Source organism: Triturus cristatus, chromosome 6, assembly GCF_964204655.1.
Source record: "Triturus cristatus chromosome 6, aTriCri1.1, whole genome shotgun sequence".
NCBI classification, from domain to species: domain Eukaryota; kingdom Metazoa; phylum Chordata; class Amphibia; order Caudata; family Salamandridae; genus Triturus; species Triturus cristatus.
Window position 1 is genome coordinate 863,530,103 of NC_140589.1, and position 26,646 is coordinate 863,556,748.

The window sequence follows — 26,646 nt, forward strand, 5'->3', positions numbered from 1 at the left end:
TCTGTTTCTCGTTACGAAGAACGCCGAATTAAGTGAGCAGCGCTTTGACGCCTTCTGTCCATAATGGTATTGGCACGATTCGCTCGCTCTTTCCCCTATTAACTGAATCCCCTTTCCTTTTACTCTGGAGGGCCATAAGGTTATTACCCTTATCTGGATATGCTTTGGGCTTGGTGTTGGCACATCTTTATATCTTATATCACCTTTTATCACGTTATCTCGATCTATTCATCCAACTTGGAGCGCACCCTGTCCCCCCTGTTTATCATCCCGTGGTTACACTGATCATTTCAATTGAATATAGGACTTCCATATATAGGATTATCATTTTCATACTTTATTTACATTGTTAGTTATATTTATATTGTATATATGTGCCCTTAGAATATCAACCGTTTTTTCCTCCATCTATATTATATATGTCGAGTAGTCTATACATTCTGTGTTCTCTTTGTCTCTCCCATTTCTACTAAGCATTCGGTGTATCTGGTGGTGGTTCTTTTTTTGTTGCACTCTATTCCAATTTTTAAGTTGATTTGCAATAACCGTATATCATTGCTTCTACCTTTGGCAAACCATGTTCATATATATAAAAAAAATGTCATCCTTAAACCAACGAGGTCGCATTGAGTACCTTCATGTTCTGTCAGAAGCATGATTATCTATATTGATGCTATCGACTGACTAGGCTATGTTATTACATAAATTGTTTCTGCCTGTTTGCTATCGTTTATATTTGATTTGTTTTTAGGTGTACCTGTCCCTCCATCTGTGTTCTCCTTCGCCCTGAAGAAGGTGCAGCCCCTGTGGGGGCTTGATCACCGAAACGCGCGTTGGCATTGTGTTATTACACCCCCGGCCATTACCAACGTGGAATTTTGTTGTATGCCTTTTTAGCCGCCTGGACTGAGTTCAGTCCTTTAATTGTTCTAGAATCTTGTTGCGAATTAATTATTGCACATTGCTATATGTTTTTATAAAATTGTATTGTCATTATATGTTTCTATATGCGATTGTTGGTATGAATGTGTGTCTTGTCTGAAGGAGCACCCTTGGGACCATTAGTTATTATTTGTATTGAAATTGTATTATTTTGAAGTTTGTCTGACCACCCCCTCTGATTTAGTCTGTCTAACCTTTCATCATATGCACTGAAAATTAATGTCTTATTTATAATAATCATCACTATAAATTAAATAAAAAAGATCTTTTCTAAAAATACGTTCCTTCCTTTAGACTCTAATTGTTCAACCTTTTCTGGTTTGCCTTTGGTTGTTTTTGAAATATTTGGACCCTCCTCTAGGGCCTTCGTGTGATTTATTCGCGGCAGGTACTCTCTTCTTCCCCTTTACTTTATGCTCTTCCATTGTCCTCTTCACCACTCCGACTGCATTCACCTTGTCCACGATGGTCTGCCATATTCCATTTTTAGTTGCCAGTGACACAGTGGAGGTGATGAACAGTAGTTGATGGTGTTCTATCACCTCCGTTATCAGGATCCTGTTTTTCTGCGGACTGAACCTTTTCTTTCTACTCTTCTTGTCCTTGCGCTTCCCTGATCCCGAAGTCCCAGGCTGGTCCTCTGTGGGGCTTGAGGGGTTCTGGTTGTCCTCTGCACTTGATCCGGCTACTTCCATTGGGCTTCGCTGTTGTTTGGCTTTGGTCTGTGTTTTTTTTTCGTCTATTACGGTGCATTTTCCCGCATGACGCGTGGGAATTGCAGGCCTGTGGCTTGTTTTTGCTGGTGTTTGTATCGCGATTGGCCTCATCGCAGCTTTTTTTGCATTCGTGTTTCGCATTTTTGCTGTGTCGCGTTGATTTTAATGCGTTCATTTGACGCGTTGTCGTGGGACTATCGCATGGTCCCGCCGGCTTGGCAATACCACGTTGACACAGATTTATTTTCCCACGATAGACTGCGATGTGAAGAGTTGCATTAAACTAATTTTTTTATTTTTTTATTTATTTATAATGTTTTATATAGCGCGAACTTGACCCAAGAGGGTATCAGAGCGCTTTACATTTAGGATCATTGCGTTAACAGTTACATCAGTTACAAGAGCATAGTAAGGTACAGTACACAAAAGCAATGTTGCGAGAATTTGTAGGAGGGAGGGGAAGAAGGAGTCAAAGTGGTGAGACAAGGAGAAACTGTGCCCAATGTTCGGCTGGGTAGGTGATGGTCGAGGGGGAAACCAGGGCCAATCTCCTCAATAGCTGTCTAACAGCTCCACCGGGCATCAGCCATGTTGATCAGGTCTCAGTGTTCAGAAAAAACTGTTTTTAGTTTATTTGATTTGAGAAGTTTAAATAGAGCTGGCTAGACCCGGAGGTATCAGAGCGCTTTACCAAAGGAAAGTTATTTATATGTTTTATATAGCGCTGGCTAGACCCGTAGGTATCAGAGCACTTTACATTAGGTTACACAATGTTACAGAAAATGATAACAATTACACATTAAATCAAAATTAAGCAACATATTGAGAGAGGAAAGAAAGGTGAGACAAATAGAGTGGATGGGGAAAGGGGGATGCGTGAAGGGGGAGGATGAGGGAAAAGACGGCAGGAGAGAAGAAAGGAAGTCTGCCCAAAGACCGACTGGGTAGGTGACGTCCGAGGAAGGAATCCACAGCCCATCTCCCATATAGCTAAACCAGGTAGTTCCATCGGGCATCAGTCAAATAGCTAGGTCTCGACTGACGAGGGAAAGTTCACAGAAGGAAGTCCAGTGGATAAACAGGGTGGGAACTATGAGCAAGGATGGGTGTGGGCAAAGGTCAATAACTGGAAAGAGGAGAAGAGTAGAGAGGAGGGGGGTAGGGGGTATGGTGAAGGGGAGAAGGGAGAAAAGTCCAGTAGAGAGACGCAGGAGATTTTACCCAAAGACCGGCTGGGTAGGTGATGGTTAAGGAGGGAAATCCATAGCCCATCTCCCCTTTAGCTCGCGAGGTAGCTCCACCGGGCATCAGTCAAAATGTCGAGGTCTCAGCTGTCGAGGGAAAGTTCTCCGAGTTAAATGTCATGGAGGGTGAGCAGGAACATGGTTGGGTGAGGGCTGATCAAGATCAGGACGATGACCAATGATTTTAGACCAGAAGAGATAGAGCATCACGTAGGGTCTCACTGAGGCGGCCATCTTGAGGTCAGGCAAAGGGGGATGAGTCCTTGAGTTCGTATTCAGTCGGTCCCCATTATTCTCTAAAACCCTGAAGGAAAGTGGGTGTAAGCTAAGCAGTGGATCGGCAAGAGGACCGATAATTTTGCTGTAGTTATCACACGTTCTTGAGAATATCCCCCTAAGAGTTTAGTTTTACTAATAGTAATTTTATGAATGGGGAGACTCTGCAGTTGGGGCGGGGAATTTCGCATATAAAAAAGATAGGACAGGCATATATTTTTCAATGTGGAGTCTCAGTCACTAGTGCAGAGCCTTCACCATCATAAAATTACTATTACTAAAATAAACTTGTAGTTTGTGGATACCACAAAATTAGTCAACTTGCACAAAAGTGTAAGATTACCTCTGTGAATCACTCCCTATGTGTATTTATTGACCTAAATATAGTTCTTGCCATAACCACTGAAAAGCAAATGAGCTTTTGCTTCAAATGAAGAGAGCCATACGTTTCAAGTATTTTTGTGTGATTTCTACCATTCTGTCCTCCATGTTTCCTGCCCTGCCCGTCTCTGTCTTATACCTTATTATAATATAGTAAGATAGTTTCTGCCCCGCGTATATGATGTATTTAAGTGTCTACCTACAGGCAATTGATGTTTCCATTTCTCTCTAGCCTTTTGTGTAAACTGTGCTTGATTTGTGATCAACATGTCATTTTCTTTCAAAGCCCTATTTGTTCTGTCAGAGGATGAAACCTTGAAACCTTCAACAATGGATGGCGTGCCTGTCACGTTTACAAATGTTTGATCCTGAGTACTCCCTCTCCCACCCCCAGCATCACTGTGATCCACAGAGGACATGTACATTTATTTGTGGTTTACTGACAGAACACAATATTCAATTGCCCTATTAAAATGTTCGAGACTCCATGCAGTGAATTAGGCACAAGAAGCCAACAGAACTTAACATTCTATGCCCCCTTCTTGAAATCAAAGGTGCTCCGGTCCTGGTGGTGAAGGAAAAGGTTCTTGGAAAAAACAGGTAAAATATATGTGGATTCTGTTGGAATGAAAGCACACAGATCATTTAAGAAGCTGACATTTCTAGGGCACATGGGGTGGAATTTAATCAGTTCATTCTTTCCTCTCCTGAAATGTGCTCCTATCTCTAGGGAATGTTCGGGGAAGAGACCGCACGAGGGATTTTGTAAAAGAGAATTCAGAATAGGAATGTAGACGTCTGCTAGTAACAGGGCCAGATATCCATACTTAAAAGTATCTAGTTATTCTGCATTTAAGGATGAATTTACATGCATACATGTTTTTACTACGTAATCTTACTGCATACAGTCATGTAGTAGTAACCCCCATGCAAGTTCGTGGGTTAAGGTGTAATTTGCGTTATAAGTTTGTGAACACCCAAAAACCTGAGTGACAGTTGTCATTCACAAACTCTTCTTTGACATTGTCCCTCCACGTGAGAGCTGGAATGCACTTCCTTCCAGGGTGGTAAGGGAGCAGAACACCTCTAAACATCGTGGTGCGTAACGGCAGGGCTTTATTCACAGTACTAAACAAGCATTGGCAAATCCATTAGGTTTTGCCTATGAAAAATCTATTGGGTTTGTGAATGTTATATTACTTTCCAAGGCTGATACAAACTGTATACCAATGTTTGTTGCACGTTTGCTGCAGGCGGTTTGCAGGAGTGCAGAACCGGAATTTTAAGTCAGCCAACTGAAGTTATTCATGATGGTGTAATCTTTCCAACAAACACCAATGGGGAAAGGATGTGGCTTAATGGCTAGAGCGGTCTACTTTTAAAGTTGGGAAACCTGGTTTGAGTCCCAGCGGGAGGCTCATCATCCAGTAATTCTGCGCAATTACTTAATCTCACTGTACCTGAAAATGAATGTGTACGTCTGTGCTGCAACTAGTGCTCTTGTAAAGCGCATGCTCGAGCAACTTGCTTAAGCCAACCAGGAACCAGTGGGAAGGAGCACAGACACCAGGGAACATCAATGTAATGGAGTGGAGACCACGTCAGGGAGCTGTCCGCTCTCCGCTTCTGGGGGGCTGAACAACTCCTGGAGACGGAGAACCTCATCAGCACACTGGCACCAGCCATAGTAAGGCAGTCAACCGGAGACCTGTGTTCATATTTGTAGTGTATGTATGAGTTCCTGGGGCTACAGAGTGCAGAGTGTTGGTGGAAAGTGTCAGGTTGGTGGAATTTGGGGCTCGAGGGAGGGTACACATAGTAAGAACTGATGTAAAGGTGCCAGGGTCTGGGAGAGGAGCATTGAGTGAGGTCTCCAGAGGAACTGACCCCAGCACTGTCTGAGCAGCAGACAACCAATGATTGAGAAGAGCAGTTGTAAGCAGTCCACACTGCAGCTATAGCGTCAGCCCATGACAGGCACCATTTTCCCAGCAGAGTTAGTAATTAGCCAGTTAAAGGTGGGGCAAGCACTAAGAGTGGGTGAGTCATTGATGTCTGTCACTGTGCTGTTTGGAGAGATTGATTCCTCCTAATGTGGTACTCTGTACACAATGTGGTACTATACACAGTGAGGAAAGGAGATGAATTTAAAAGTTGTGATAAAAGGCGTCTACTTAGCCAAGTTACAACACCTGGCAATTTTACACTAACTGTTCAGAGACAGCAATGAATGTCATATTTTGTCCTTGTTACTGCAAGCAGCTCATCAGCGGTCTTCAAAACAGGTGTCAAATCACGTAGGATGTGAGCAGATTGTACAAGTTGGTGGGAGCGTTTTCGCTTTTGAAGAGGAGTGTTTTTAAAGTTTTTCATTATGGAACTTGATTAGATAATGTAATCACTGCATATGTGTGTGTAACAGGGAGAGCGCCAGCAGTAGTCCCTTTTAGACGCATGGAGAACCCATAATCCGGATTTGCCCCTATATATTTACAGTATTCTGCACCACATTACCTATACGTCTGATTAGACCATTTTTTCTGTTCCCTGGCATTATCCATGGCTAGTGCATTCTGACTATCCAGGGCAGGTGATCTCCGATCATGCAGCTTACATTGCAGATATTAGAAGGAGTGCAGCGAATCCCTCGGTTCCTATGTGGCGACTCTCAAAAGGTACAGTAGATGATGCAGCCTTTCATGAGGCACAGTGCATCCATATTACCTGCTACTTTGCAGATCATCAAACCACTGCAACTACTTGTGCCATAGAATGGGGCTCTTTTAAGGTGGTAACTGGGGGCTTCTGTATGCAGAACATAGCTGGAGTTCGTAGGAAGTTGAGTAGGAACTTGAAGGCCGTGATGAGGAGGTAACAATCTTGGATAATTTCCTGCCCCCAGATAAAACATCCGGCTGCGCCTTGACCAACGCTAAAGCGCGTTGTGCAACTGTGATATAGCAAAGTCTGCTGCTGTAATTATGCGAAATACACAGCTTGGATACATGCAATGTGCAACAAACCAGGGCGCGTGCTTGCATGGCTGGTTCATCAAGAGGAACAATCTCTGCCAATCAATGAGATCGAACAGGATAGGGGCCCAGTCCCACGTCCTCGGGTAGACTTATTGCGAGATTTTAGCACCTTATAAGGCACGTTATATATGGCACTACCAGTGCTATCCTCTGAGGCTATTCATCAATTTTTTGATCCTTTATCCTTGCCTTCTATCATTGCTATTGTATGTGAGGAGCTTGACGGCTTGATCCCTGTGAACAAAGTTTAGAGTGCCGTACGCAATTTAGCCCCTATCCCCCTGGCTTGGATGAATTTTACCATTAGATTATTATAATCATTTCTCCACCCTCCTTGCCACCAAATTAGCAGAAATGTATAATGAGGCCCTTGGCATAGGCTCACTTCTAACTTCTCTTCAGGAGGCCATTTTAGTACCCCTGCTCAAACCGGGCAGAAATCCCACTCAGCTCTCTTCATACAGGCCAGTAGCTATACCGGGCACAGATTATAAAATCCTCGGGAAGGTGCAAGAAGAGCATCAGAATTTTTTTTCATGTAATGGATCAGGCTACCACTACCCCCAAGCGGGATGCTTTATATTAGACCTAGAAAAGGCCTTTGACTCCTTGGCATGGGACTATCTGTTTGGTGTTCTGAGGGCCATGGGACTGGAACGGTGTCTCTTAGCTCACACAAAGCTATTATATACAAACTTTGCTTCACTAGTGCATATAGGGAAGTTAGTATCAGATAGGTCGGGGAACATGGCAGGGGTGTCCTCTTTCCCCTCTCCTGTTTAATCTTGTGATGGAGTCCTTGGCACAGTGACTACAATTTTAGGGACAAGGCTGCACCACCCCGTTAGAAGATATGGTGCATGGAGTGTCCCTATATGCGGATGATGTGTTGCTATATCTTTGTGATGTGCAGAGTGACGTAAATCTCATTTTGGCGGCTTTCTGAGACTATGAGCAGGTATCAGGGTTGCGGGGAAACTGGGGGAAAACATGGGTTCTCCCTGCTTAATCACGAGGCATTACCGCAGATAATCCAATTGGGTGGAAAAGCACTGACTTGGTTGCCAAGAGCAGGTCAGAATCTTAGGGTCTGTCTTTATCCCTATCAGCAGGATCTGTTTGAGGGTAACCTGCAGTGGCTGCCACAGCCCTCAAATCACAAATGCAGTTTCGGCAGAGGCTACCACTGGCACTGGTGGTCAGAAGTTGCTCTTTCTAAAATTATTATCCTTCCCCTACTGCTATCGTACTTTGTTAATGTTCCGGTATTTCCCAAGCGGCAATTCATTCTTGACCTGGATCCAGCACTAGGGGATTTGCTCTGGGATAACAGGAGACATAGGGTGGCCTTAAACAAGCTTCACTTGCTTGTGAGAGGTAAAGGGTCAGGAAAACCAACTTTTGAGGCTTACTTTCTTGCTGCACAGCTTCAATGGGTGGCCATATGGTTATCAGAAAGCCATCTTTTTAAAACTAGTACTGGGGATGTTCCCTTCCCCTTGTCTGTAATACAACAATTTCTACATCCCACCATTATGCTGCACCATTCATGGGCACCCCACGTGTGGTTGGCTAGGAAGTGGCCAGAATGCTACAGCTCCCAAACACATTCTTCCCTATTCACGGGCCACTCTGCTCCAGGATTTACTTGGCCCTTTGGGGTACTTTACTCCAGGCCAGTTGGAAAGCTGGCATGAGCACTCCATAGACACTCCTGCTCATTTCATCTCCAGAAATGCAAAATGTAAAAGCATTCAATAGATGAATCTTCACAGGGCATAACTTACACTATCTCGATTGTACTATATGTACACAAAAGCCAAACTCACTTGCCACAGATGTATAGCCACAGATGTCTAGCCCATTCAGCTGACTTTCAACACATGCTTTGGTCATGCCCTTGAGTTGCCGGTTTCTGGCATTCTATACACACTGTTTTCGTTACAATTACTGAGTTCACAGCTCTCAAATAATGGGAAGCTACAGCATTAGGCATATTTCCCAGGAGGACGAGTCATAAGGTGAGGGTATGCTTTCTGAATTTATCCAGTCTTTTGGGAAAATGTTTAATGACCTTGCATTGGCAGGCGCAGCAGGCGCCATCCTTCGCCTAGTTGTGTAAGGCTCTGCACCACTGTGGCGATGCAGAGAGCCCTGCACTTCACTGTAAGGAGGCCCTTAGAATCCAGAAACGCCCCAATGCAGCAGACTGGAACACCATGTTAATACAATTTAAAGAACTGATGCCTGAGTGGCCCTCAGCACCTAATACAACCTAGTAAGTAGTCCTCCCAGTGAGTGATCAGTTATTCAGCATGTTCCGGGATGTTGCTTACGGTGCTTCTATCTGTTGTTGCTCCTCCTGGTGGGTGATAAGATACTCAGGATGTATTTAGACTCACCCCAACCCTGGATATCTCTCCAGACCATTCTACCACCTAATCTTCATGTTAAATGGTTGTGCACTTCACTTTGTCTCCCCTCTCCAAGTTGAAATTCCCTATCATTACAAACCTAGTGTCTGATGTAATGTGTTCCTGGCTCTGCAAAATCTGTGAGACTAAAAGCTTTAGGATGAAAGAGTCTCACCATTGAAGAATATGATTCAAGTGATAACGAGATATTACAAACCGTTTTACCTGTTGATGTATATTTACGTTGCATTTTACAAATCTGGACATCTATTGGCTATTTCAAAATGTTCAATGTGGAGTGATTTTTATAGAATTCATTTACTGTGTAAAACGACCTTGATTAAATGAAAAACCCAATAAAACCATTTGAAATGGACAGGAAGAGATATTGAACTCTAGCCTGGTTGGCACAGGGGGTGTTATCTGACTTGTGTATTCATTGTACTATGAGGTCCCAGTCTGTGACTGAAAGCACGGTGAGTGTGAAAGTAACTATTTTAAAATTGCATTACACACAGTGTAGGACAGTTTGCCGCAAATGTGCAAACAGATTTACTCCTTTATGTCAAGTAAGTTAGTGACATTACATTTTTGCTATTCTCCAACAGTATGTATCTATTTTTATAGCTGTTATTGCTCAAAAGTGTGCAATTTCGGATTTTTATCTCTTTCATAGGATGTCATTGCTTTGTTTTACTCGCAAAAAAGTGTCTCTCAAAGTGTCACACATTTTTCAGTTTAATGTCACTCATAAGTACACTGAAACCATGGAAATGGCACTCATAATCAGTCTGAAAACTTGGGAGCTTTGGGCATTTTTAGCTTAAAAAATCAGGATCTCCTGTCTGAATCGGGTCTGCTGGCATGTATGCTCACATATTACGTTTCTGCAAGTCTTGGAAACCCAAAATTCATAGAACAGACCGTGTGTAGCACTCTTTTTTTCCTCGAAGAAAATTGGCACATCAAAAAGTATTTTGTACAGAGCTGTTATTTTCTTCCTCACCCCTACAGTAGCAAGTACAGCTGATAATACCGCAGCAATTTCAAAACTGATTACCTTCAACAACATTGGGAGAACACCTCATGGGGGGGGGGGGCGGTTATCAAAGCTATTAAGAAGCTACCCTGTTCATTTCATCACGAACCTAATGCAACTGTGATTTCTCATGGGGGAGCCTTTTCCCTCCTGTATTTAATGTTATTTTTTAGCGTTTCCCAGCAGTAATCTTTCTATACAGTTACATTTAAATATTTGTTGGCTTTTCCGACTAAATTGACTGACAGACCTGCTAATTTACGGAATATAAAGTAACCTAGGGGCATATTGTTAAGCCAGGCGATAAAATTATCGCCGCTTTAGCGACAGAAAACTGCCGCTAAAACGGCGATAATGGGCTTGATAATATGCTCTATGGAATTCCAATTGAAGCCCATGTTAAATGTGAAGGACGTCTAACATGGGCTTCAATTGGAATTCCATAGAGCATATTATCAAGCCCATTATCGCCGTTTTAGCGGCAGCTTTCTGCCGCAAAAGCGGCGATAATTTTATCACCTGGCATGATAATATGCCCCCTAATGTGTTATGGCTGCCACGCAGGTATACTGGACCTCTGTCAGAGTGGTCCTCCATTTCTACCCATGGTCAGTGCCCTGCTGAAATTACTGGTCGAAGATTCTCTATTCGCTGCTCCCTTCTCTATCTCCAGACATGGCTCCGGTGGCGCTGGTCTACAAAAATTATGGCAGGTTGCAGCAACTATTGGGAAGGTGGGATGGCAGCATTGGGAGAGGGGGGTCAGATGGTAGGCAGATGAGGGATATAGAAGGGACACCAGGATGGAAACTGTTTACGGAGTAGAAGTTAGTGCAGACCTACAGATAAAAAGCTGCGGCACCTGAGGATGAGGTCGGAGGAGGAGGGGACAAACAGGGGTACTGACAGGCTTGCTCATAAGAAAGAAGTTACACCAAAGGGAATGTACATGAGTGCTTGGGCCACGAGGCACTGATAAGAGAAACACCGGGGAACAAAAGAAATAGTATACTACAGCCAATAAAAACAGAGGAAAATAAAATGGAAAGCACACAAGCAAATGAAAAGTAAGGGAGAGATGTAAGCACCTTTTAAGATTTATTTAAATACAACAGATTTCACAAGAACAGCGTAAACGCTGTGTAAGCAAAACCTAAAAATATGCAGTATCACAGAGAAAAAATTAAATGAAATGAAAAAGGCTTTTATAAAGCGCATGGCTACCCGGAGGCATCCCAGGGCTGCAGCGAGGCCGAGGGGGAGGGTGCGGGGGGGGGAGACCCTTATTGGAAGAGCCATGTCTTTAGGTGTTTTCGAAATGCAAGGTGGTTAGATTCCATGTGAAGGGGGAGCAGGAGGGAGTTCCAGAGCTTGGCAGCGTTGTATGAAAAGAGACGGCCACCCGCTCTGGCCCTCTCAATTCTGGGCACTTCTGCCAGGTGGAGGTCGTCAGAGCGGAGTCTTCTGGTGGCCTTGTAGGATCTGACCAAGGCTTTGATGATGGGTGGTTCATTTCCTTCTAAGGACTTGTGGGCGATGCAGAGAGATTTAAAATGAATTCTCTTCTGTACCGGAAGCCAGTGAAGGGAGCATAGGGCGGGCTTTGCTGAGCAGTGATTGTTTGTGCCTGTAAGCAATCTAGCTGCCGAGTTTTGAACGATATGCAGTTTTGTGATCACAGAGTTGGGGGCCCCTAGGTAGAGAACGTTGCCGTAGTCTAACCTAGATAAAATTAAGGCCTGGATCAGCAACTTTTTCGCTTGACGAATCACCCCGAGACTTTCAGGATAGGAGCGGACCGGAGCGGGCCACGAGTTTTGAAAATTTCGAGAAGATTCCTCAACCGGCGCCAAAGTTATTCTAAATAGAATGTTGCGGATTCCCTATGGATAATAGGTCCTAACTACGCCCGTGAGATTTCCAATAGAAGCCTATGTTCTGGTGTGAACATGGGGTTCTATTGGAATTCTCTGCGGCATATTATCAAGCCCATTATCGCCGCTTTTAGCGGCAGTTTCCTGCCACTAAAGCAGCGTTAATTTTAACGCCGTCCTTGATGATATGCCCCTGTATTTCCTATATATACCGACAGAGACTTTTTGTTTCTTTGGAAAGAACTTACTACTAAGCTGGCCTACTCACTATTAAAAAGCAACTTTGTCAATATCATGAAGCACCCTTAAAAATAGCTTATGTCATTACCATGATCATTCATGACAGTCTAATCCAACAGCGTTATTAATCAATGCTGTGCAAATTCTTAAATTAATCCTTAATGAAGGGGCTTCAGAACAAAAATGATTACTACCTACAATGATCAGAATGAGCATTATGCTCTAAATCATACACAGTTATGTGTCAGACAATTACAGAGCCCTGAAGTGCACAAAACTGTGAAAATAATTGATATATCGTTAGAGAGCGATTTTCAGATCGAAATTAAATTCCTACATCACTGCCCTTCTGTACTTTTTGAACAAGTATATTGTAAGTCTTTCACTGTCAAATTGCAAATCCAGTACTGGTCATTAATGTACCAACTAAGACAGTGCGATAAAGGAATCCACCCTTCACCATAACATCACATTATAAGAGCAAAGAAAATGATTGGTCTATTAGGAGACCCACTAATTTTCAAGACAATGAACCTTAAAAAGGATGCAGAAACTGCAAATGGATTCTAACCTTTAAGTGCCCTCTTGAAATAACCGCTGCTTGGAGAACAGTTTGTGATATAAGAATAAATGTCACGAAAATGACCGCCCTTTTTCACAGTTTAATCACATTTAATTATTTGAAGCTTTAGTTTCCTGCTGCAGATCAAAGCCCTCCCCAGTCCTCTATCTGGGCACACTTACACTGTATGAGTGAAACTGTCACTTTTTTAATTCCTGAAAAGCACCCTCACTATCTGAACAGTCAACATTTGCAGAGTGGCAGCCAGACCATTGCAACATATGCCAGTGGGTTTAATCCATTTCAAGTTAAAAAACAACATATATTTTTCTTAAAATCTGCAAATCATGCAGCAGATGGTGTATTATGTGGCAAGTGTGGCAATTCATTTTCACAAAGAATGAGCCGCGGCCACGCAATCATGGACTTCGAGTGGTCATGGTGGACTTGCACCCTCAGGATCTCAGGCAACACTAAAATGGCCACTTTTCTTCAGTGCTGTTACTGCTCGCTTTTCTGAGCTGAGCTTCCGCTGCGCGTGGCAGGTCTGAGAATGACAGACTGACGTTTACACGCAAACTAGATGACCTCGGAACAAATAAGGTAACAACCAGGAAAGTGGTAAAAAAGGGACTTTTGAGATGAACGACTCAAGGTTTACACCATCCCGGATAATATCCAAGAAGGAATGACACGCATATCATAGAAAATAGATCATGTGCTTGTATCCATGGTTTGACTATACAAGTTGCTACACTCCCGACCAAAGATGGATTCTTCATGAAAACAAAGAGTGATTCATTTCATTCAGCTTCATCTGGGATCCTTCTAAATCACTTTAAAGGAGCACTGGAAACTGAGGCATATTTCCTCACAAACTCTTAAACAATTCTAGTGAAACACCACACCTATAAACATTATTATAAGAAAAAGGTTCAAATACTCCTAAAAGGGCAGATTCAAATGAGACGTTGTCAGCTAAAGAGAAACATCTCTCACAGATTTTAAACAATCTACGTCACATTCCATCTACCCTGTCATCAGCACGTCAGCGTGATACAGTTGGCAAAAGATGCACATAGTGAATTCATCCCTGCAAATCCACACATTATGGTACGCTGCGTGCAGGCACATTCACCATACGTGCCCCACTGCTGAAGGTACACACATTGCTGGCCACCTTCGGAGGTCCATCTACTGGGAGGCATCTTAAAGAAGCACAATTCATACCTAAAACAGGAGATGAGCTGATAGACCAGATTCTGTTGCGGGAGGAAGCAGTTTATCAAAGGCAGGAGATGAACGCGGGAGGCAGTAATTGTGGGTAGTGAGAGGAATTTGGTATAGGAGACCACAGGGAAATAAAAGAACAGTAAGGAATGAATGAATGGAAGAGAGAAAGAACAGACGATAAATTGGGAAAGATGGGAGAGAAGAGATAGAAGGCGTGGGTTCAGAAGCAACCAAAGGTATAGGAAGTGCCATAAAAACTCAAATGGAAGAAAAAAAGGGAAGGGACTTGAAAGAGGAAAAGCATAATATGTAGGAGTTAGGGAAAGGAAGTGACAAGAGGAGAGGAAAGAGACAAAATCAGCAATAAAAGAGGAAAAGCAGGCTGGATAAACACAAAATGGTCATGATTGGTTTAGAGAAAGAAGAGGGAGGATAACAAAGGAAATTCAAAGCCACTGAGAAGATCAGGCATGCTTAGCTAAGGAGGAGTTCTCAAAATAGTTCCTGAGCATTCCTTTAGAAATGCTAGGACAAGCTATCGGCTTGTGGCCAATTTACTAAAGAAATTGTGCTGGAAAATATGTAATTTTACCCGACTTTTAAATAATTAGTGGGGAGTAAGAACCCTCCTCCAGCCTCCTCGTGCACGAGTCATGCACGTTCACTGCAGTCGCTGATGCCGGCAATCTGATGGTTTGGTGTTACGCACCACCACTTTCAAAGTTCACCAACCAGGGCATCCATCACACCAACATCAACAAACACAACCAAATATCTTAATTAAAATAAATACATTTACTAAGTTGATATTATCTTCAAACCAGTTACAAATTAACATTGGAACAATGATAAATAAACGACAAGTGTGTTGCCTTCTAATAACAAATACCACACTATGTACTGCTGCATAAACCTGAAAAAAGACAAAAAATGGCAGTACATCACTGAATAGTTATCATTGAGGACCTTCTAACAAAGGGACTTTTTGGCATGGCATGCCTCCTTTCACCAAAAACAAATGACCAGCAACATATGTTCTGATGACAGTGGTATTCCTACTCAGTCCACTGTTTACAGACAGCCTACTGGAATAACTGGCTGTGATGTATGTCTTGTTCTTGAATTGCTGCAATGATGATGAAGTAACTATAACCCATTGTAACCTGCTGAATAACTCTAGTCACGTAAGCATAATAAGTGTTTTGGTGACTGATGCTTCCGGGTTCAAAACACCAGTGATTGGTAAAAGTCCTCATCAAGACCAACATAACATGCATCATACTAAGCCATTATTATTAACTTTGCTGTGGTGAATGCCTCTCTATGTACGCTGTGCAGACTATTTCATCTAGCTACCCAATTGACATAGCTGCTGTCCATGTGTCAAGAATATTATACCCTTTTCGGTTCTAAATGTACTTTCTTGCTTTCAGTCAAATGCAGTCAATAACTATTAAGGGCTATTTCTTACATATTGGGCTTTCATTACACCTTTCCTTGTTGTACTTAAATGTCAATTGAAAGTGAGATTAGCAAGAAGAATAAATGGTGCTTTAGGATAATAATGTATTTCTAATGTTTTTACCAAAGCCTTCTTATTTGGTAGCTTCATGATAGCTCACCATGAAATCACAGATCAATGCTGTCTCTTCCATCAACTTCCTCACTCCGTGCATGCTATGGAAGATCTTTAAGTGGCTACCCCTACACACGAGACACACCATGACACTTGCCCAAATCACCAGGAGGTTGGACTATGGCAAATCCGTCTACGTAGGAATCACCTCACAACTTCTACAGAGACTTCAGACCATTCAGAATGCCGCAACCAGACTTATTCTCGGCCTCCTCCGATGAACCCACATCACACCCCACTTCAGGAAAGTCAATTGGCTCCCCATACAGATGAGGTGCCAATTCAAGCTCCTGACCCACATACACAGGGCTCAACACAACCAAGGACCTGCCTACATTAACCATCGTCTGAACTTCCACCAGCCATCAAGAAGATTAAGCTCTGCCTCACTTCACTTGCCCTTACTCAACGCATCTAACAAAGCAGAAGTGGAGGAAGCTTCTTCTCCCACATCACAGCAAAGACCTGGAACAGCCTCCCCACGCACCTCCGGACCATCACCTCAATTCTGGATTTCCGAATGGCTGTTGGAATAAGCCTCCAGGGCCTGCAATCGCCTGGATACCCTATTGAGTGATTAGCCACGCTTTATAAATCCTGATTGATAGCTATATTGCATTCCACCTTGTTGCTACCTTTTGTATCTGAAGATTGACAGGCTGACTGCAACTGCTGACATCTAAAATTATGAGCGATGATTTACACAAAGATTGTTTCAACAGCCGCATTAACCTGTTGAGCTTTCTCACTGCTAAAGCGGTGCTATGCTGCTGAGCACAATTATTTAAGCCTCTCCTAATAAAGTCACTCGCTATTCCTCAGAACAATTTTCAACCCTAGAACCCAGTAACTTTCCCAGTGCCTTTCTTGAGTCCCTGATCGAAGAAACTGGGTGATAAAGAAAGTCTAAACTTAAGTCCTTCTAGAATTAGGGCCACACTTACCATTGGCCCGCAATATCCATTAAATAAGGAGCAGTTGGCAACGTGGAAGGTTCAAACGTTTATTAATCACCATAGATCTCTATATAGAGGAGCCTCATCGATCCTCACCCATCAGGTGCGCCGAGGAAGACTGCTGGCTCCTTGACAGTAACACACTTTTATACATTATCAGCACAGCATACAAAACCTTATATGTGGAAAAGTACCAGTTAGTCCTGGCGCCCCTAATGAGCTCATGCCTATTTCTAGTTTCGGTTACACATACAAAGGGTTACTATCTTTACAGAGAAGGTCGGAAGGGTGACTCCCTTCTCGTCCCAGGTCTGGAGGAATTCGCTTGATACTCCCTTTTAGCAGATGTGACCTTGCTTCTCAGCAACTCTGTCTGTCTCCTAATAATTACCGTGAAAAGGGAAGGCAGATGGTGTGTAAGAGGGCCACGTGACTCTTAAGCGAAAGAGCCGCAATCCAAGATGGAGGCAGTTTGGTTCTCGGCCCTTTTGTCAGGCTAAACGTAAAGGGGATTTCGATCCTTCGAATGTACCATGGCTAAGCATACCGTCATTAGATATACTGTGCTATCATACCATAATAACTTGAATACCTCAGAACGGCCCTTTAGCGCAGCATAGCTAATAACGAAATCAGTCTTCGAAAATACCCTCATCAATCTGCATTAAATCATGCGTCTCTTTCTGGGTCCGTTGAGCATCGATCCTGGTTTGGTTGGACGTGGGCTTAGGAATTGATCGGCGAACCTGAGTAGCACAATATGCACAACAGGCCGGCCCGCATTGCAGGCAAATGCAACAGGTAAAAAGAAATCCTGCCGCCCCCAGGAGAATCATAAATAACTTCCATCCCCAGGCGGTCACCAAACCCCAGAACCACCCGGACAATGACCAAGTACCAGTGTCGGTGTGAATTTCAGAGGCTAGTCGATGCAGTTTCTGGATAGCTAGATGGACGGAAGGGGCGGAGTCAGGTATATATACGCAACAGGAACTGCCGATGACCCTACAAGCTCCACCTCGATCAGCTAGGATAACGTCTAAAACAAGACGATTTTGAAGGGTCACGAGCCGGGTCGCCTGGAGCTCCACTGTGATATTAGTCAATATCCCTGCCGTAGTGTTAATCACCCCCTCCACCACTCTGGATAACCTCCTAACCTCCTTACTATTTAGGATGGGTCCCCATATGGGCAACGCTCCTTTTATAATATCAACAAAATGTTGCGCTGGAGTGTCGGTTTGGTCAGTGGCATCATTACTGGCGCCTACAGCTGTTAGGCTCCGTCGATTTAAAGTATGAGACTTATGATAGTCAGAAGGAGCTATGTACACCGGGGGGTAAAGGAAAGACAAGTAACACCTACCCATCCACCCTCTGGGCAACCAGGTATAGGCGTTTTCACCACATACAAAATAAACATTGGGAGGGGTGAGTGTAGGGGGGCTACTGTATGTCTGTAGTTTATAAGTGTAATTACATCTGCTATATCCTACAAACAAATGCCCCATCCCCTGCACACAGAAAGAGGAGGATGTATTCAACACCGGGACCGGAATGATTTTTTCATTTGAGACATTTCGCTCTTGGAAGTATTTGAAATATTCAGTAAAGTTAAAAGTCATGAAATCCAGTATTTCATCCCTCAGCCAGGTATCATTTTCATGATCAGTATACACGTTCATACAGGCGGTGGGGTCAAGGGTACCATCCGTTCCCTCGGCATTAAGGGTGAAACCTTGGTGTGTCTCTATGTATGCTAAAATCAAGGCATAATCCTTCTCTGAGAATCGACGTTCATCTATAGCATAGTGTTCGTACAACATGGATAACATTTTAAACCAGGCTTCACAACTACCTAGGTAAGAAAAAGGCACTGATATAAACAAGTCTTGCTTATGCATCACTGATGGGAGAAGTCCACAGACCCAACAATCAGTAACATTTGTAGAACTATGAGTCTGGTGCAGCATTTCGATAAAGGCATTATGAACATATGTCTGTCGATGTCTTTCTTTATGAGGAGCGAAAGTCTGGAAATGATGTTCTTTAGGGGCAGGAGTAGACATTATCAGGGTGTGCACAGGATGACGAAACTCCAAATATATGAACAAACCTAAGCATAGTACAAATGATACCATCAGTATAAAAATGAAAACAACTTTGACACGCAAGCTCCATGACGAGAACATTGGCAAATGCGGGGGGACAGCACGGGGTGCTAGGGGACGCCCGTCTTCAGGGACAAAACGAGCAAAAGGGTACATTTTCCTCACTAAAAGTCCAATATAATCTCGGGCAACAAGGGGGGTCTACAAGCAGTCCGACCTGCCGGAGGGTGCTTCTTTCCTGTGTCCGTTCAGAGCCTCACAGGCAGACTCCTATTGTTCAGAAAAACAAAAAAAAGGAAAAAAAGCAAAAACTTCTCGCGTTGGAGTCACACTTGACGCAACTCGTGTTGAAAAGAGATCTCCACCTGGGCCCCTGTTCGCCTCATCAATGTCTCTATCTTCGTTCTGAACAGAGCTTTACTTAAAGTTCCATGCTCTCAACGAGTTCAGTCCAGTGTTCCGACAATCCTCAGGTCTCTGCAGCGGCCTCCAGCTGCACTTGCCGGGGCTAGACCTGGGACTCGTTTATTTTCGGGGCCGCAGGTGATATCGATCCCGACCAGGGGTTTCAGGATTCGTGAACAAGGTGGGCACAGTGGGGTCAGATGAGGAGCTGGGCTCCCAACCAGATGCTTCACTTTGGACGATTGGGTGGTGACAAAAAGGGGTTTCAATGCCCTCAGCACTCTCCCCTCGCCCGTCAACCTCTCTGCAGGTGTACGGGGAAAGTGACTCCTCTGCGCCGGGCTCACCCTGAGTCGGCTGACCTTCCTCCTGGTCCAGTTGCTCCCTTGGCAATGGGAGAGGAACTCGCTTAAGATGGGAGATATGGATCCAGTGCTGCTTTCCTTCGACTTTTACCGCTGTTCGCGTGGCCAGGAGGACCTGGTAAGGCCGGGACCAGCGTGGATCCAAACTCGATTTCCGTTGGTAGTTCCGAACCAGGACCCACTGTCCTGGTTCTACGCCGTGTCCAGGACCCTCCGGCAGGGGCTGCAGGGTAGCAAATATCTGTTGATGAATGGAACGGAGATCTTTAGTCAGAGCATACAAGTAATCAGTCAACATAGGATATTCAATGTCCCTAAAAGATTTGGGCCTGGGTACTCCCCATACGTTGGCAGGTCTGCCGAAAATGACTTCGTACGGGGAGATACCACTCCGTGAATGGGGAGTAGTTCTCACCGACAATAGAGCCAGGGGCAGGAGATCGGGCCACTTTAACCCCGTCGTCTCCTGAAGTTTAGCCAATCGTAATTTCAAAATTCCATTATATTTTTCAACTAGACCCGCTGACTGGGGATGCCGGGCTGCATGAAACTTCTGCCGGATGGACAGGCCCTCGCATACATACTTAACTAAGTTGGCATTAAAATGGGTCCCATTGTCACTCCAAATCACCCTTGGCAACCCATATCGAGGGAAGAACTCTTTTACCAGGGCTTTCGCAGTTGCCAATGCAGTGTTCTCCTTCGTGGGATACGCTTCTACCCATTTGCTAAAGGTACAAATCACCACCAGCACATATTTCAGATTGTTAACTCGTTCTAGCTGTATGTAATCCATTTGGAGTACTTCGAAAGGCAAGGTGGGTGGTGCAAAACTACCGGCTAGGACGGGGATACTAACCCCAGGATTATGCTGGAGACAAATTATACAATGTTGGACCAAGTTCCTAGCTGTCTTGGGGATATTGACATTATACCAGACAGAATCCAATATGGCACAGATGGCCTGAACTCCTACATGCGATGGTCCGTGTGCCATAGTGACCACTGCATTTACAAAGGCGTTCGGTAGCAACCATCTACACCTCTCTGACAGGTCGGTCCAACACCCATTCTCATCAAGCCTCCCCACTTGCTCTTGCCAGTATATCAGTTCTTCCGAGGTCGCCTCTTTCTGTAGCTCTTTCACACTATCTATGGTGTTATTAAAAACCTCTGCTTCTATCATTTTTGTCACTACAAGCATGGAAGTGGTGTCAGACCGGGCTGTTTCTTTTGCGATCTGGTCTGCAAAGGCATTTCCCCTCCCCACATCATCAGTTATAGTTTTGTGTGCACTGCATTTGACTATAGCCAGGGTCTTGGGCAATGTTAACGCGGCTAATAACCGTTCAACTAGTGGCCCATTCTTTATTCTCTCACCGTGAGATGTCAAGAATCCTCTTTCTGCCCACAACCTCCCGAAGCTGTGCGCTACACCGAACGCATACTGGCTGTCGGTGTAGACGTTCAGCCTGATGCCTCTTCCTAGCTCGCAAGCCCTGAATAATGCAACCAATTTGGCTGCCTGGGCTGACCGGTATGGTATCTTCGCTGCCTCGACTACCGTTTGTAGAGTAGTGATCGCATAGGCCGCAGCTGTCTTACCATCCGGTAATCTGAAGCATGACCCATCTACATATAATTCCCCTTGGGCATCAGAGAGTGGGGTGTCAGTTAGGTCTATCCGACCCTTGGTTTCTTCTTCAGTTCGAAAGATACAATCATGCATGTCTTGTCCACCGCCCTCCAAAGGGAGGGGTAACAACGTGGCAGGGTTCAAATAAACACATCTTTTGATCGTTATGTGAGGTGAAAACAGGGTCAATTCGTACCCCGTAAGACGCGCACTAGTTAAGTGCTGCGTCTGTGTCCTGTTTAATAATACGTCCACAGCATGAGGCACCATCACTGTCAGATCCGTATTCAGGACTAGCCCTTCCGATTGTCTGATAGCTATGGCAACTGCCGCTACAGCCCTCAGGCAACTGGGAAGCGCTCTGGCGACGTTGTCCAAAACCGCCGAGAAATATGCACAAGGCCTTTGCTTACCACCAAAGTCTTGTGTCAACACTGAAAGAGAACAACCGTCCACCTCATGCACATAGAGCACAAAAGGTTTCCGGTAGTCAGGGGTGCCAAGCACAGGAGCAGAGCAAAGAGCAGTTTTCAGAGCGGAAAAAGCGGTCTGGCATTCGTCAGTCCAAGGTAGAGGTTCATGCACATCCTTCGTAGTTAGATACAGGAAAGGTTTAGTCAAGAGAGAATAGTTAGCAATCCATTGGCGACAGTAGGAGGTTATGCCAAGCAAAGCACGGACATCACGTTGCGTGCGAGGAACAGGCATGTTAGTTATGGTTGCAATACGTTCAGCAGTTAACCGTCTTCCCTCCTTCGACAGGAGATGACCGAGATAGGTCACCTCCGGTCGACAATATTGAAATTTAGAGAGCGACACCTTGTTACCGTGAGTGGCCAGATGTCGTAGCAGGGTAACCGTGGCATCGCGGCAACCCTGTTCTGTATCAGAAGCCACAAGAAGGTCATCAACATACTGCAACAGGACATTACCTGGGGGCAATTGCAAAGAGTCCAATACCTTCTTCAGGGCTTGGCTATAAATACTAGGACTTTCAGTGTACCCCTGGGGAGCGCGACAGAATCTGAAACTGCGGCCTCCTAATGAGAAACCGAACAAATTTCTACTATCCGGATGAATGGGAATACTAAAGAACGCATTCTTTAAATCAATCACCGAGAAAAATGTGGCAGTGGGAGGAATCATTGTTAAAATAGAATTGATGTCCGGCACCACAGGATACTGGGGTACCACAATTTTATTGATTTCTCGTAGGTCAATCACAAATCGATAGGTATTAGCATAATCAGGGGACTGGGGTACAGGGGCTCGTTTAAGAATCGGGAGAATCGGACTGTTGCAGGTATTGGACACTGTTTCTTCCACCACCCCTGTTTTAATTAGGTCGGAAATAATGGCCAGTAAGGCACGTTCACCTTCGGGGGCTATTTTGTATTGCGGAATCCTTGGCAGTTGAGCATTCTGTTTTAAAGTGATGGACACCGGTGGAATTGGTAAGTACCCCACATCAGTGTCCCCCAGGGCCCAAAGATCTTTCGGGAGTGTCGCGAGCTCAGGGGGTAAGGAGTCGGTTTTAGCAAAACATTGGATGGAGGGGACAGAGGGATTCCTAATAGTTAGGTAAACTCCATCGGGGGAGCAAAAGATGCGTGCATGCAATCTTTTTAGTATATCCATACCCAGGAGATTTTCCCCACACTGGGAGGTGAGGAGAAAAGGTGATTCAATCGTTACTGGTCCTACAGTAAGGGAAAGTGGTTTCGAAATGGGGCTTACCACCGGAGTTCCAGAGAACCCCACGGACACATTAGTCTGGCCAGACAGAGCAGCCCCCGGGACCAAGGCACGTGAAACAGAACTGTTCATAGCCCCTGTGTCAACCCAAAACTTACCTGATGCCTCCAGCAATTGTGCATGGACATAAGGTCCAGCCTGATCTATCGGAATTGACACATGCCCCTTACTCTGCCCTTGGCTATCCTATGCTTGAGTGTACCCAATATCTTCATCCGTCACACGTCCGTCATGGTAGTATTGCTTACCCTGACTCTGGTCGAAATAATTTTGACTGTTCTCACCTCTGACCGCCTGTTCTTGCCTCGTGTATCCACCTCGATGTCCACTTACTCTACCCCTTCCACGTCCCCTAGAAGCCGCGTTCTGCTCATGCAATAACGGGCATTGAGCTCTCCAATGCCCCTCCTCCTTGCAGAAAGCACATTGATTTATGCCAAGATCCGTTCGTCCAGTCGAGTGCACGGGCCCCGCCCCTCTCGGAACGAAATTCTGCAACCCTCTCCCTCTTCCTCTACCCCTCTCCACTTGCTGTAACAATACTCGTGTCTTCAAATCCTTCGACTTTCTTTCTGTCTTATCCTTGCTCTCATTTTCACGATGCTCATAATACTGAGCCATGCTTAATATCGTGGAAGGCGTGGTGGTCGTCCAGGTACTCTCGGCTGCCTGTAGCCGAGCCGATACCTCGGGTAGCAAATTTGTCACAAATCTATTAACAAATAAACGTACACCTCCCTCCGTAGCCAGGTCCTGCCCGCTGAAATCAATGAATACTCCCTCAAACCTTGTGAAGAAATCAGATACACTCTCATCCTTCTTTTGTTTACAGGCCGTCAACTTGTCCCAATCTACCTTTCTGGGCGGGATCAATGAATGCATATATGTTATTATTCTCTCGGGTAGATCCAATATCTCAGCTCGGGGCTTATTCCCCGGTTTGCGATCTCTATCCCAGTTTCTCAGTTGGTCCCATGTCCCCCCAAATTCCGTGACATGGTCCTGGTCATGTACTTGGCGCCAAATATCCACCGGTACTAGTAGGGCGAAGAATAATTCGATATCCGCCAACGTCATCACTGCTGACGAGGCGGCTTCGGTCAGTTCCTTATAATAGGCAGTGGGGTTCTTTCTAGGGTCGGGCAACTGGCTTTTCAAGGATAGTACCTCACTCCGCTTCCAAGGGGTATAGACCCATTGTTCCTGGAACCGGGCGTCTATTCCCGGACGGGTAACGACACCGTTACCATCCACCACCGCGGCAACTTCCGGATGGAAGATAGGGTGTACCTCTCGCATAGGGAATTGGGATGATCCGGCGGGAAGGGCGGACTCCAGACGAGTTCTATAAGAAACCAAAGTCTGTACCTTCCCATACACGTCTTCAGGTGTCAATCTGGATCTGTGAGTCTGATCAAGAATATCATACAATATGGCCGGAGCTCTCCCCTCCTGGTGTACCTGTTCCCATATAGAGATGAGACGGTTGGCCATATGCTCCAGGGCATGCTGTTGCATTACCGGCTCGTAGTCCCTCATGGTACTCCAGATATCAGCAAGAGTATAAATAGAATGTCGCATCCACTGGGATGCTTGTGTGGCAATAGCTGCCCTTTCTTCCGTTCCCAAAGCAGAACGAGTGAACAACCTCCTTCCCTCTGTTAGACTGGCCGGATGTACCGGAGTGGTTACAGCTGCTACTGGTGTTGTGCTAGCGGAGTAGGAGGGTAGAACAGAAGGGGAAGACATTGACCCCGTCGGCAGCTGAGGGGTCCCGGCAGCAGCTGTCGAAAATAAATTAGGTAACAGGGCTATAACGTCGGACACAGATGCCGACAACTGGGAGAGGTTAGGCAGGGAGGGAGAGGCAGTATTGGCCGGGGGAGCCGGAGCCGAGGCCCCCAGGGACGTATCGGGTGTCGGGGCTGTGGCCCTTGACACCTCGGGGTATAGTCTCTGGGGCACATAAGGGGGCGGTGGCCTGGTGTCCAACAGATCTTCTATTTCATCGTCCGCATTTGGGCGGGTCACATAACTTTTATCAATTTTTAGTCTAAAATCGCGATTCATGCAATCCAGTCCTTTCTCTACTCTTTCTCGGTCATAGGCCATAGCCTTCTGAGTAACATTCTGTCCCGCCTTAGCTCTAGCCACTTTCTCTTCTTTTATTCGCCGTTGTTTGGCCTCCTTCTGCCATGCAATTAGAGCATCGAACATGGCTTGCCTACTTCGCCTAGAAAACAATTGTTCTTGTAGGAACGCAATTTTCTTTTCATCAAACGAACCAGTCTTGGGCCACCGTAATTCTTCATTACCCTTAGTATACTTATGCCATAGAGTGCAAAACAGTAAAGGAGAGATTCCATGTTTGACATACATAAAATGGCTCGGACTGCCCTCCGGTGGGGCGGGTTGGCTCTCAGCTAATCTAGAGTCACTTGTGCGGCAGCAGCAACCAAAACAATTCAATTTACTGAAACAAGACATTTTGGTTAGTTTTTAGACAGGTACATATAAAACAACAATCAGACACAACATACAATCAATATCAGAGAACCAAGCCCGTCGACTCTGGTTCAGGGTCCAGGCTTCAAACTGCACACAGGGATTCCGGTTACCCTCCTGGCTCACCACTAAGACCAACCCCTCCTCCAACAAGGACTTGCCTCGTCGGGAGTATGGCCTGTGGCTACCCAGTCCAGGTCACAGGTCCTTCCACGTGCAATCCGCCTATATTACTCTGGCGCGCTATTTCTAATCAAACCAGTATCATCTGTACGTACTTCGAGTCAAGCCACTGTAATGCAAACCTAATCAAGCAAGACACCACTCTCCGGTGCGTGTCTTCGAATCAATGAACCGCTGTCCAGCGCGAGCTTCAAACAAATGCAACCAGTGCTCAAGTCAAGACAAATGCATCGTTCTCAACGAATGCTTTCAAATCAATCAAATAGCACACCGTCCTCGACGCGTGCTTCAACAAAACATAATGCACCGTTTACAACGCGTGCGTCAAGTCAAATCAAATCAATCTATACTCACCGGGTGCACCCAGATACGAATGTTCGTTCTCCGCTGCCAACTCCTCCTGACCAACTTAGTCCATTCTCTGGGTTAAGCCCGTAGGACCCCGGTGAAGGGTCACTAGCAGCAGGGGACGTACCGAAAAGTCGCGCAGGGTGGGAGAATTCTTCAGGCTCCTTCTCCCGTCGACCGGTCAGGACGCCCCCAATCCCACCACCCGAATACGGGGGGGGTTTTGACCCTGTCACGGGGTCCCTTCGTGGTCGCCAACTGTTGTGTCAAAATAATTATTCCAAGGGCCACACTTACCATTGGCCCGCAATATCCATTAAATAAGGAGCAGTTGGCAACGTGGAAGGTTCAAACGTTTATTAATCACCATAGATCTCTATATAGAGGAGCCTCGTCGATCCTCACCCATCAGGTGCGCCGAGGAAGACTGCTGGCTCCTTGACAGTAACACACTTTTATACATTATCAGCACAGCATACAAAACCTTATATGTGGAAAAGTACCAGTTAGTCCTGGCGCCCCTAATGAGCTCATGCCTATTTCTAGTTTCGGTTACACATACAAAGGGTTACTATCTTTACAGAGAAGGTCGGAAGGGTGACTCCCTTCTCGTCCCAGGTCTGGAGGAATTCGCTTGATACTCCCTTTTAGCAGATGTGACCTTGCTTCTCAGCAACTCTGTCTGTCTCCTAATAATTACCGTGAAAAGGGAAGGCAGATGGTGTGTAAGAGGGCCACGTGACTCTTAAGCGAAAGAGCCGCAATCCAAGATGGAGGCAGTTTGGTTCTC